At 41.6% G+C, this 12,559-nt stretch overlaps 1 long non-coding RNA gene across 3 annotated transcripts; it reads left to right on the top strand.

Annotated features, from left to right (window-relative positions):
* On the top strand, positions 6,441-8,513 carry LOC109712545. Of its 3 annotated transcripts, XR_002216868.1 has the most exons (4): positions 6,441-6,750; positions 6,869-6,956; positions 7,071-7,537; positions 8,391-8,513. It is a non-coding gene; the product is annotated as an uncharacterized LOC109712545 (long non-coding RNA). The 3 variants fall into 3 exon arrangements; XR_002216869.1 differs by lacking the exon at positions 6,441-6,750 and having other exon boundaries at positions 6,938-6,956; positions 7,034-7,537; XR_002216870.1 differs by lacking the exons at positions 6,441-6,750; positions 6,869-6,956 and having other exon boundaries at positions 7,000-7,158; positions 7,231-7,537.

The raw sequence follows: 12,559 nt of genomic DNA, 5'->3' as shown, positions 1-12,559 counted from the left end.
ATATTATTTTATTTTACCTCGCGCGGGTCGAGATCACTGCGAAGTCGACAATCGTTGGTAAAATTTGTTCGTCCTCGGTTAGCCGCGCACGCACCCGGCCTCTACTCGCGTCCACACGAAATCACGCCCTTGATCGAATTAGACGACCGCTTCAATCCGTGATCCGATCACGAATTAATCTCTTGCGTCGGCTTGAGGAAGATGAATCAATCTTCTAGATGTGCTAGCAACTTTTGAAGATCGAAATCGATGGATTTATTGTGGAGGACTTAAGAAAGAAAAAGGATTGACGGCTAGGGTTTTCTTTTTCCTTTTTACTTAATTTTCCATTAATTTTAATATGTCATATGACATATATTTATAATGAGAAAACCCTAACGTAATCCTAATCGAAATCCTATTCCGATTAGATTATCCATTAACCCACAAGTTGGTTATGATATTAACCGAATTCCGAATCCTAATTCTAATTCGATTCGTGTGTAACATTTACACATAAGTCCTCATATTATTTACTAACGATTAGTAAATACACCATGCAACTTTTACACATAAATACCTCTAATTTACAACAATTGCAAATTAGTCCTTTTACTAATAAATTAGTAAACTTTAGTATTTAACTATATTGTAATTATAATTAATCCATCCGATAAACTTCTTTTATCGTCTCCTAAATATCGATCATGCGCGATTTCTTATGTGTGTGACCTAATAGGTTCAATTCTGTCTGGTAGTGAGATTTGATGAGATCTCTATCTCCATCATCATTGAAACTCTTTTTGATGGCTCAAACTCTTTTGATTCCACCCTAATAGAATAATTAATAATTATTTCTATTGGTTCCCACAATCCACCAGTGACGCCTAGCAGCATATAGTGGCAATCCAGTCAGAAGTGAATATCGGACTGAACCTCTAGGTGCAGTTACCGTACAATACAACCTTCTATCGCATAGTTCCAACTGAGTAGAGGTCATGGAATATTCGTCAAACCCCATCACCCGTCATATGACAAATTTGATCAGACAGAAGCTCTTATGGTTACTCTTGGAAACATCTTTCCATACGCCATATTACCCTGGCCGCGGATTTCTGAGCTTTGCCTTACAAATAGCATAGAACTAATTATCTCTCTACCGAGAGCGATAGATCCCCTATAAACACACACCCATTCCTGATACGAACCGACTGCAGCCAACATATACTACTAAGACCCATGGCTAGGATCAGAGTTTGTTGCATAGTCAAACTACAGTAGCCTCATATTGAATGACCGTGGTGTCGCAGGTCTCAGGATCAGTTGTACCACTGCAACATCGAACCAGTTACTGACGAATGAGTAGACATCCATGTAACTGTTCATAGTTGGTCACGCTTAGTACCGTTGTTCTCCAACAACCACCTGCATGTTCGCTCCAGTGTCCCCACACTGATGACTCGAGATTCGTCATCCCAAAAGGGAAGCAGCACACACATCAATCTTACCGGATCTATCATCGTCCCCATGATGATCCTCCGATTGAGAGCATTTATGAATTAATCACCAATAATATGTATCTCAAATTCTCAACTCTTGAGAATACATATTATCATCTTATTAATTCAAAGGACGATTCATGGACACATTTAACATGAATGGAATAAAAGGCCCAATTATATAAATAATAAATATTAAGTACAAATATATGTCCCATAGAAAATAAAATGCGTCAGCCTGATAGGCTTCTAGGGCATACAACCAACAGAGTATAGTGCTCAAGAGTACATGATTCGAGTCATTTTCATCATACGAGACATGTTTCCAACTTGCAGAAAGAATACCTTTCACATATATGCATAATACACATAATGCTCTACTATATAGAGTTGAATTTTCACGATACATAGCACATGTATTTTAAGTATTCTAAAATTCTTAAAAATCCTATCCAGCATGAATATGCATGCATTTTAATGAAACGACAAGTATAAAACACGTAGGAGACATTTCTCCCCTATTTCATGAAGTCAAACCCACCGAGACTTCGAGCGGCTCTTCGTTTGCGCCGACGAAGGTGCCCACTACTCTCCTAACACCCTAAAGGTATAGAAAAGAGAAATACATGAACATTACGAACAACCCCTTGCTCAAACATTAAGCAACTCAAGCAAAGGTGAAGAAAACTCATCGAATGCGAAGAAATCTCTCTCGATCTCCAAATTGAGGGTAGAGGCCTTCCAAACCAACCTAAACAGAGGTTCTAAACCAATCAATTTGGTTCCAAAAGCCTCAAATCCAACATCTCCAAAATAAACCCTAATTTCCAATTCTAGGGTTTCATATAGTGGAATCTACTAAAACATGAATCAAAGAGGATATTAGGCTTACTAACCTCATAAGAGCTCCAAAACAAGCTTACAAGTGTACTGGGGCTAGAGGTCTTCCTTTCTACAAGCTCCAATCCTCAATCCAATGCTTTTCCAAAGAAAAAACCCAACAAGAAACAAAGAGAAGCAAAGAGAAGAGATCAAAACTAGTTAAAACCTAGCAAAATGGAGCAAAAATCAAAGGAGAGAGCCTTACCTGGTTCCTCCACGAAAAAAGGCTCAAAGGAGCTCTCTAAGGGGGCTGGAGTGGGTTATATAGAGTTGCAACAATTACAAATACAACCCCGAACAAAAATAGCCCTTTCAGCAAAGTGTACCGGTACACTTTCCCGTGTACCGGTACAAACCCAGTGTACGCGAGAACCCGAGGCCCGGATTGGCAGAAAAATTCATTTATACCGGTACAGCCATCAAGGTGTCACCGGTACACTTTCTGTACCAGTACAACCATCAAGATGTACCGGTACACAGCCCAGCAAAATGCAACTCGAGAGCAGTCTAAGTCCATCACTTTGGTGACCTTAGCGCTACTTTAAATACTACAATTCTCGGGATACGAGCCATAGGTCGAAACATTGTCAACGACCCTCCAGAATATCTTGAAAAACTCGGAACACTGTTCAAACACTCGAATCTCGCAATTTGCGAAGGCCCAGTGTGTTACAGGAAAGCACCACCCACCTCATATGGTTGCTAGGGTGCTACGATTCAAATCTCGTGATTTTTGGACGCCTATTTCTCTCAACTACGCAAAATGAAGCCAAAATAGGCTTTTTTCCTAATTCCTTTGCGTAGACTCGTCGGACCTTCAAACCGAGTCCACCAACGGGTCGAAAATACTTTCAATTAGGTTTCTACGAGGTCAATTTACACTCAAACCCATCTATGACAAAATCCCCAAGTTTGGTGCCCTAACATTGCACTATAGCAACATATACCAAATGGATCTTGGAGATAAACAAAAACAGCTTAAAATCATCAAGAGACCCAACAAAAACTATTTTTAGGTCATTTGAACCAAACCCTAGAGTTCTACCATGAGTGCTCATGGAGCTTACCTCAAAAAGCTTCCTTTCCTTGAGCTAAGAAGAAGAAGGAGAAGATACTTCACTCCTTTGCCTTCTTCTCCACCAAATCCATCTTCAAATCCTCTCCTTTCCACCTTGGGGAAGAGCTCCTAGAGAGAGAAAGGGAGAAAAATGGGTTAAGAGGGTGTTCTCACTGCTGTGAATGAGAGCGGAGGAGGTGGGGTATTTTTATAGGCTGCTACAATTGCAAACAAACCCTCTAACTCTTTTTATTTGCAGCAGACTGCAGCTGCTGTTCGGAGCACTGCGTACCGGTACACGGGTGGGCGTCACCGGTACGCCCCTGTTCAATTACCCAAACCCGAGAGCTGCTGTTCTCGGGTTGCTGCGAGGTATCGGTACGCATCGAGGCCGTCACCGGTACACCGTAGCGCAGTGACCAAACCTAAGAGCTGCCTTCTTGGGTGACTAGCCTAGTACCGGTACTGCCCTGGGGCTTCACCGGTACACAGACCCCCAAACTGCAGTTTTTGGCAGTGCTTGGCTTCATTTCCCGCCGAGCAATGCTAAAACCCTTCTAACTCACTTGGAACTCAACTTTAACCCTTCCAACATTGTTGGAATGACAAATGAACTTTGTCCAACTATTTCTCTTGACACACTTTGGTCAATTTGACTAAAGTTCGATATAACCTACCAGTTTCGCTATATTACATATATGGCTGATGGTTTTTTACCATCTCAGCAGCATATATTTTGATTTCATCAGCCGAATCTTCTGTTTCATCTGACGTATTCGGCTCATCTTGAGCCGAAGATTCTTCAATAAAGGAGATGTTTTTCTCCTTTCTTTTTTTCCAATCTTTGTTTCAGCTCCATCTAGGCCGATCTTTATTATTCCTTTTTCTAAATTACTCATATTGAGCAACTCGAACTCCCAAATCTAATAGATATGGAAAGTATTTATCCTCAAAATGGTCTTTTATCTTAAAATGCAAACCATTGAATGCAATCTTGGCAAATTCTAACTCTGGCATTCTAACAAAACAACAGCTCCTTGCCATTTTAAATCGGTTTAGATATTTTTCAACCGATTCTCCTGACTTTTGTCGAAACTCTGCTAGATAAGCAAACGAAAGTTCTGGTTCTGATTTGTAAAACTGTTCATGAAATTTTCTTTCCAATTCATCTCAATCTCGTACAGAATTGGCTGGTAAACTCGTATACCAATTAAATGCAGTCTTGGTTAATGAAGTCTAAGTTTTAGGAAAGGATTAGCAGTGACCTCTCTACATTAGGTCGTAAATCGTGCGACGCGTTCAACCGCATTTTCAATTTCGTCACCAGAAAATTTGTCAAACTTCAGCATTTTTCAATTTACCGGATAAGGATGTTCCGCATCTATATTTGTAGGGTAAGGGGATTGAAACAGAGGCCGCATTGCTAGCTTGGCCCCTACTAAGAAGGTATTTCGAATGGCTTCCTCGATTTGAGCGTACAACTCGTTGTTATTCCCTTGTATGTGAACCGGAGCTTGTGCTTGAACCGAATTCGGCCCTAGAGGAAGACCATAATTCTATATTGCAGGGTTTGCTCCCTGCATAGCATTAGGGGCTTGCCCTCCAGCTCTAATCCCCACATTTTGGGCCTGATATGTCGCCAATGGTGGCGGAGGAGGTAATCCCCATGCTATTTTGGGTTGTTTACCGGCATTTAAAGTAGCCGGTTTATAAACACTTGTAAGACCCGTGTCATTTGTCCAAGCGCCTGAGCCAAACTTGGCTCTTGCTGGTCTGATTGACCACTAGTTTCACCTTCAATTAGCAAAACTGCTTGACGCTCTAGCACATTCTCGAAATTACTGGCTTGGTCGTTCCCATAATTATGAGAAACGACTCCTATTACGAAGATTCATGGCACTATCGTCAACCATTTTTAAATAAAATAAATTTACCTAACTTGTGTCCCACCGGACGTGCTAAAAATTGCTATGAGCCGAATTCTCTAACCGTTGACGCGGTCAAAGATCTTCTTTTGGGATGCATGCAAGGAATTGATATGGCTTCACGTGATGACCCTCGAAGTCTGCGCCCTTCGACTGATCAAGCGATTCAGCTGATAAGGGATCGAATCTGCCGAGTTCGAAACCTTCTACTACAAAATCAATTCAGCTGAATGAGCAGAATAGGATATTACACAGTGTTTGGGTCGGCTGATGAGCCGAATGGCCGTTATATATTAAAACTTAAAGTTGGAAAGTTGTACAAAAGAGAGTGTGGCTATAAGGCATACAGACTCTAGAAATCTAACTTAAAGACTACTAGAAAAGACAATAAATGCAGGAAAAGAAAGATTACAGATAGACTACTTCTAGAAAAGCAAGGAAAATGTATGGAAATAGAAAAGTAGTCTTCGGTTCATTGGGAAAAGAACCCTCTTCCAGGCGTTACTTGCCTATTTATACTCCGAGCATTGTTATTCGGTTATTTACACAATCGACCGCTTCCCTAGTTTCGTGGGCCACTATAGGCCGATCTCAACTGCTCTAACCGCTTGTGGTTGACTATCATTTGTTCTTTGTTCCCGGTGCACCAACATGTCATTTATTTCTAGCTCTAGCGTTCCCGTCTACGCTTGCACCGATTCACCGTGGCACTTTCTTATTGGCACCAACAAGGGTAAAACTAGGATTTTAACCCTATTGTGTGAAAATGAAAAATAGTGTAGAGACCTGAAATTTTAGCTGAGGCTTGTCGACAGCTCTGGAGAGTGTCGGGACAAGTCCGGGTCGCGTTGGCGCGAAGTGGACGCCAAACGGGCCTTGTGGGAACTTGAGAGCAGCGTGTATCTTGAAGATCTGCGAAATAGCAGATTTTCAGTGAGCTGTACCGGTACAAATCTGGGTTTGTACTGGTACAACATCGATTGCTATACCGGTATAACCACCAGGGCTATACCGGTATAGCCCCGCGCAGCTAGGCTCTCGGGTTGCCTATTTGTACCGGTACAGGGGGGGGTTTTGTACCGGTACAAAGTGGAAGCAGGGTGCAAGTTGACTTTTTGGCCATCTTGTCACATCACCCCCCCTTTAACCCTTACCTTGGAGCAGAGAGGAGAGAGAGAGGGGAGCTTCTTCATGCTGCTGCTGCTGCTGTGCTTCTTCTTCCTCTCCTTCTACTTCCCTTAGCAACTTAGAGTGTTGGAGGAGCTCAAGAGAAGCTCGAGCTTCGTCGACGAAGCGCCGCGGAGCGGATCGAGCGAGTTTTCGACGAGGTGACGCTGCGAGGAGGCCGTGCTACAGCCGATCCTTGCCATCCTCGACGAGGTGCTGCTCGCAGGGAGGATTTGTCGAGGTGAGTGGCTCCTCGAGATCGCTTTTATGGCTTTAAACTTCTACGATTTTCGAACTGCACTGCTGCTGCTGCTGATTCCAGCGTCGACCCGCAGAGTTTTGACTCGTATTCCGCGCAGGGGCATCGGAACGTGACGCGACTTGATTCGTTGGAACCGAGACTTCGAGGCGAATCCATAGGATCCTTGCTCGCCCGATTTGGAGAAGGTTTGCTCTGTCAAAATTACTTTTTACTGAGTTGTTGTTTGCCGAGCAGACTCTGAAGTGCTGATTGCTGATTCCAGCATCGACCCGCCGTGTTTTACCTAGTTCTCTGTGTAGGAGTGTCGAAACGCAACGAAATTTGGTGTGATAGATTCGCGACTTCGAGACGAAGATTCTGAGCCCAAGATCGTGATTTTTGGAGCAGGTTTGCCCTGTCGAACCCTAGTTTTACTAGGCTGCTGTTTGCCGAGCAGATTTCAGAGATGCTGTTTCGCAGGTTCCAGCGTCGACGTTTCGTATTCTGGCCCGTTCTCTGCGTAGGAGCGTCGGAATTCAGCGAAACCTGGGCCATTGGATCCGTGACTTCGAGACGAAGCTTCAGAGCCCTTGTTTGCTGAATTTGGATGAGGTTAGCTTGGTCGGATTTAACGCTTTCTTCGCTGCTGTTTTCTGGGCAGATTTCGTGATTTTGAGTGTAATTGGGTTTACTTCTTCGCAGCAGGAGAACCGGGGACTTCGACGGACCAGCGAGGGATCAATTTGGATCCGGGCCACTTTCTTCGCTGCCAGGAGTTGCTTGAGAGGTGGGTTCATCGGTTTTTGCCTCTAAGTACATATTAGTCGACTTGTATGCTTTGTTCGTTGAACACTAAATGAGGTAGCTCAAATTCATGGATTAGTATATTAAAAACCTGAATTGGGAGCATGCTTAGTGAGTGATGATAATTGATACTTGTTGGACTTGGATTTGACTTAGGAGAAAACCCCGAATTGATCGTCATTTACATACACTGCCGGATTTAGCTCTAGGAGCCGTGTTGCATTGTATCGTCGTGGGCTTTGTGCGATGGATACCCAGGATAGTGTAGCTTGTGTTTGTGCTCGTGCTGGGACGCCGAGCTTATACTAGCTGAGTGTAGACTGTTACGGGGTGTCGGGCGCCGTCGGGGCAGGCGGTGGGCCCCAAAGTCTGTTTTGGTTACTTGGGTTTGGCTGGTTAGGGCCTGATTGAGCTCGACAGAGCTACGCTGCATACTCGGCTGGGTAGCTCCCCCGAGTGCCACTCCGGAGTTAGGCTTTGTGCTTTCGCGTCGGTGTCGGGTAGTGCAGGTTGGACTTGCTCTCCACTGAGGTTTAGAGTGGGGGTAGCTGTGCAGTCACAACCGGGCACGGGACGGGTGCGTTCACAGTCCCAGGGACGGGTGCGTTCACAGTCCCCTTCGGATTGGGTCTGGTTGACTTGAGTCTATAGGTGTTAGTTCTGGGCATGATAGCATAGCGACTTGTAGCTGTAGAGAGTTTCCAGCTTCATTTTCTTCTATCTTGCTTACCCTGTAGACTTAGTGGGCGGACCGATGTTGCTTAGGACGGCACCCACTGAGGACTACTTGTTTTTATAGTAGTTCTCACGCCCTCTTTCCTCCACCGTTGTTGCAGGGCCTTCTGTTTCGGCTGCTGCTCCTTCTGAGGCGGACCGCGGGAAAGACGTGGCGAGTTAGAGCCTACCCTTCGAGTACAGTGCTAGAGGACTCCCGCTGCAGGTAGTGACAGTTTTTGTTCGGGCGCTTTTGTGCATACAGTTGAACTCGCTGGAGTGAGTAGTGTTCTATTGTATCCGTGGCTGTTGTATGTATACAATGTTTGTTATTTCTACCTGCTTGTTTATAGTTTACTTCAGCTCTATACTACTGCTTGTAGTATTGTATGTTTATACAGGTTCAGCTACGCTTCGTATACCGGAGAAATTCTCTTATATACGGCAGATTTGTCGGCGTGCCCGGGGGACTGTGCAGCCCAGAGCGTGACAAATAGAATAAGAGCACGAAATGGAAATAAGAATGTAGAATATAGGTTAAGATATGTGGCATCTAACTTAGATAAAATCTAAGATGAGACATAAAAATTATGAATTCTAAGTTAAATGTGAACTATAAAGCAAGCTGTGTATAATGGATACTAGTTTAGGGCCCGCGCTTCGCGACGGATCAACATCGACAACCTAAAATTTTAGTTTGATTTTCGATTTAAAATTAAAATTAAAATTTTGATTGTATAGTTGAATTTTAAACTATCATTCAGATTTAAAATTCAAAATTGATGAATTTCAAATAAACATCTTTCAAACTTAGATTTTAAATATTATTTTCAACTTTTAAATATTAAATATCAAATTTAAAATATTAGATTTCAAATATTAGATTTTATATTTTAAATTTTAAAATTGAAAATTTGAATATAAAATGTAAAATTTTAAATTTAGGAGCTAAAATTTAAAGTTTTAGCTTTAGTAATTAAGATAAAATATAAAATATTTAAATTTTAAGTTTCAAATATTAGATTTTATATTTTAAATTTTAAAATTTAAAATTTGAATATAAAATGTAAAATTTGATAATTTGAATTAAATAAGTTATAGACTTTTATTAAAATTTTAAATGTATAGTTTATGTAATTACTGAAATAAATTTTGTTCAATTTTTACATTTTTAAACTTTAAATTTCAGTTCTCTCTAGTAGATTTTAATTTAAATTTATATTTTATTCAATTTCTATTTTTAAAAATTTATAAATATACTAGATGTCTATGAGTATGGTGTGATAATTTAAATTTTAAATTTATTTATATTTTCTATTCTTAATTTGACTAAGCTGGTAAAATTTTAATTATTTTAAGCTCCTTATTTTATAATATGATGTATGTCAAATTTCATTTTGAAATTTTAAATATGAAAATCTATATTTGATCTAATATTTAATTTGTATGATTTAATATTTAAAAGTATTGAAATAAATTTAAAATCTTTAGTTTGAAAGCGATCGTTTATTTAAATTCATCTTTTGAATTTTAAATACTGTAATGATTAGTTTAGAAGTGTAGGCGATAATTCGTAAGTTGAGATTTAATTTTATTTTAGAAATCGAAAATCAAAGAGCTAGTAATTTTAGGCAGAGCTTGGATTGTCATTGTGTAGATCCTGTCTATGGCGGTGTTGGGGAAGCGACGGATCCTAATTAACTAGGTAGGGCCATTATACAACAGACTGTGCTTGTGTGATAGTTTCAACATTTTAACTTATAGATTCATATTTTTATGTCTCCATTTAGATTGTATATCATGTGTATGATGCCACTTTTTATTTAACTAATATTCTAGGATTTTATTTCATTTGGTTGCTTTTATTCTGTTGTCATCGCCTTTGGGGCTGTCCACATCTAAGGTACCATTGTGGAACGCGACAAATTTTTGCTCGTATATAAGAGATTCTCCGGTATACGAGAAGTGTGAGGCTGAACTGATTTTTTTTATTTAAATTTCATTATTTCGTACAATGATGCAATGTTGTTTTCTAGATTAATTTTAGTTAGCTGAAAGTAAATCTATGAAACAAGAAGGTAGAAAATTAAATAATTTATTTGTGATACATAGAACAGCCTTCAATTGGATCCATTAGAACAATTATCTAGAGAGATTCATATGATATGCACATATTTAAGCGCGTGGTATCGGCATGTCTTTAATCTAACGCGAACAAAAACTGTCACTACCTGCAGGACGAGTCCTCTAGCTTGTACGTCGAAGTTGGGTAGGCTCTAATCGCAAGTGCTTTTCTTCGCGGTTCCTGCCTTCATGAAGTGTTTATATATTGTTTCAATCGGCGAGTAGAAACGGGGTCCGAGGAACATTAAAGGTTCGTATAATGAAAACATACCGGTGGATGAAAAAGAGGGCGGGAACTCTATAAAAAAGTAGTCCTCAGTGCCCGGTGGTCCTCTAAGAACAATCGGTCGCCATTAATTTTCTCTACAGGGTAAGCAAGATAGTTTATATAGATGAAGCATGGAAATTTACTCACTACAGCTACAAGTCGCATATGCTTTTATCGTAATGCTTCTCTAGAAATACCTTATAGACTCAATGTCAACCAGATTCAAATGCTGAGGGACTTGTGAAAGACCCTGTACCGTGTGTCTGGTACGGGTTGTGTACTGCACGAGTAAACCCCACCTAACCTAAGTGTGTGGTGCGTTTTTGAGAGCAAGTTCCAACGGCATACCCGAACGACGCGGAGAGAGCACAAGGGCTATACTCCCGGTAGTGGCGTACGGTGTGGAAGGTTTGTTAAGCTGTCAGGGATTTGTGGGAGTGTTAAGGGACGGTATGGCAGCGTGCTATCAGGGGGGTGATGGGGTCGTCGGGACATACTGTGACTCGAGTTGATCGAGCCTCAATTGCAGGCCACTATACCAGCAACCCAAGTAACAATTACAGGTTAATTTGGGGGCCCACGCGTTTTGCCCCGACGGCGCCGACACCCCGTAACAGTCTACACTACCCTGGGTATCATCGCACAAACAGCGCGACGGTACAATGAACGGCTCTAGAGTCAAAATCGAAGGCTTATAAGTGGGGAGTTTGTATGTAAATGACGATCAATTCGGGGAGGTTTTTGGCTAAGTCAAATCAAAGTCCACAAGTATCAATATCATTACTCAATAAGATGCTCCCAATTCAGGGTTTGTAATGATTATAAATAGATTCATGAATTTTGAAGAATACTCGTTTAAGTGTTCAAGAACAAAGATAAAGTGCACTAGATATGCTGTACTTAGAGCTTAAACCGATGAACCCATCTTCAAGCAGACTCCTAATAGGAAGGGTGGGCAGCCGAAGAAAGTGGCACCGGATCCAAAATAGTTCACTGGGCTTTGGTCCGTAGAGAAGTGCCAGGTTCTTCCTAGAATGCGAAGAATAGAACGGCAAATTACATCTCAAATAACGAAATGCCCAGAAAAAATAGGCAGACGGAAAAAATGTTCGTTTAAACGACACAAGGCATAAACCTAAAACAAAAGTTTTCATGCAAACTAATACGGGCTCTGAAGCTTGTCGTACTCCGTAAGTCGGATTCCATATGGCAAGGTTTAGCGCTGGAATTCCGACGATCTACGACGAGAATGGGCCAGAATAAAACGTCGACGCCTGGCGGACCTTAGGACGAAACAGCCATCTCTGAAATCCTGCTCGGAAACAGCAGCGGGAGCATAAACTAGAGTTCGAACAGTTCAAGCCTGCCCTCTCAAGAAATGCACTGAATTAGGTAGTGATATTTATCTCGAATAGTCTGGTGCCGAATCTAGCATTCACCAAATTTCCGTTGCGTTTCGACACTCGCTAAACCAAGAGAACTAGGGTAAAACACGGCGGGGGGTCGATGTGATTCAAAATCATGCAATTCAGAGTGCTGTCTCAAGGCCAACAACAAGGAACTCGAATGTAGAACAGGATTTCACAGAGGCAAAGCCTTTCTCCAGAATCGGGCGGCCGAGCAAGGATCCTATGGATTTCGGTCTCAGTGAGTCTCGAGATTATCAACTGAATTCTAGAGTGCGTAGCCTTGAAATTGCCTGCGCGAGAATACGAGTCAAACTCTGCGAGCGTGCGACGCTATGGATACAGCAGCAGCAGAGGTGACAGTTTCGAAAACAGAGTTTTAAAGCCATAAAAGCAAGTAATTCGAGAGCAACTACCTGCGAAATCTTCCTACGAGCGAAAGCACCATGTTCAGTGAGAAGGATGGCAGTAAGTGGCTTGTAGCTCGGTCAGC

This window comes from Ananas comosus, linkage group 7 (genome assembly GCF_001540865.1).
Source record: "Ananas comosus cultivar F153 linkage group 7, ASM154086v1, whole genome shotgun sequence".
Taxonomy (NCBI): domain Eukaryota; kingdom Viridiplantae; phylum Streptophyta; class Magnoliopsida; order Poales; family Bromeliaceae; genus Ananas; species Ananas comosus.
Note: the sequence above shows the minus strand (reverse complement) of the source record. Positions and strands in the feature narration are given on the sequence as shown.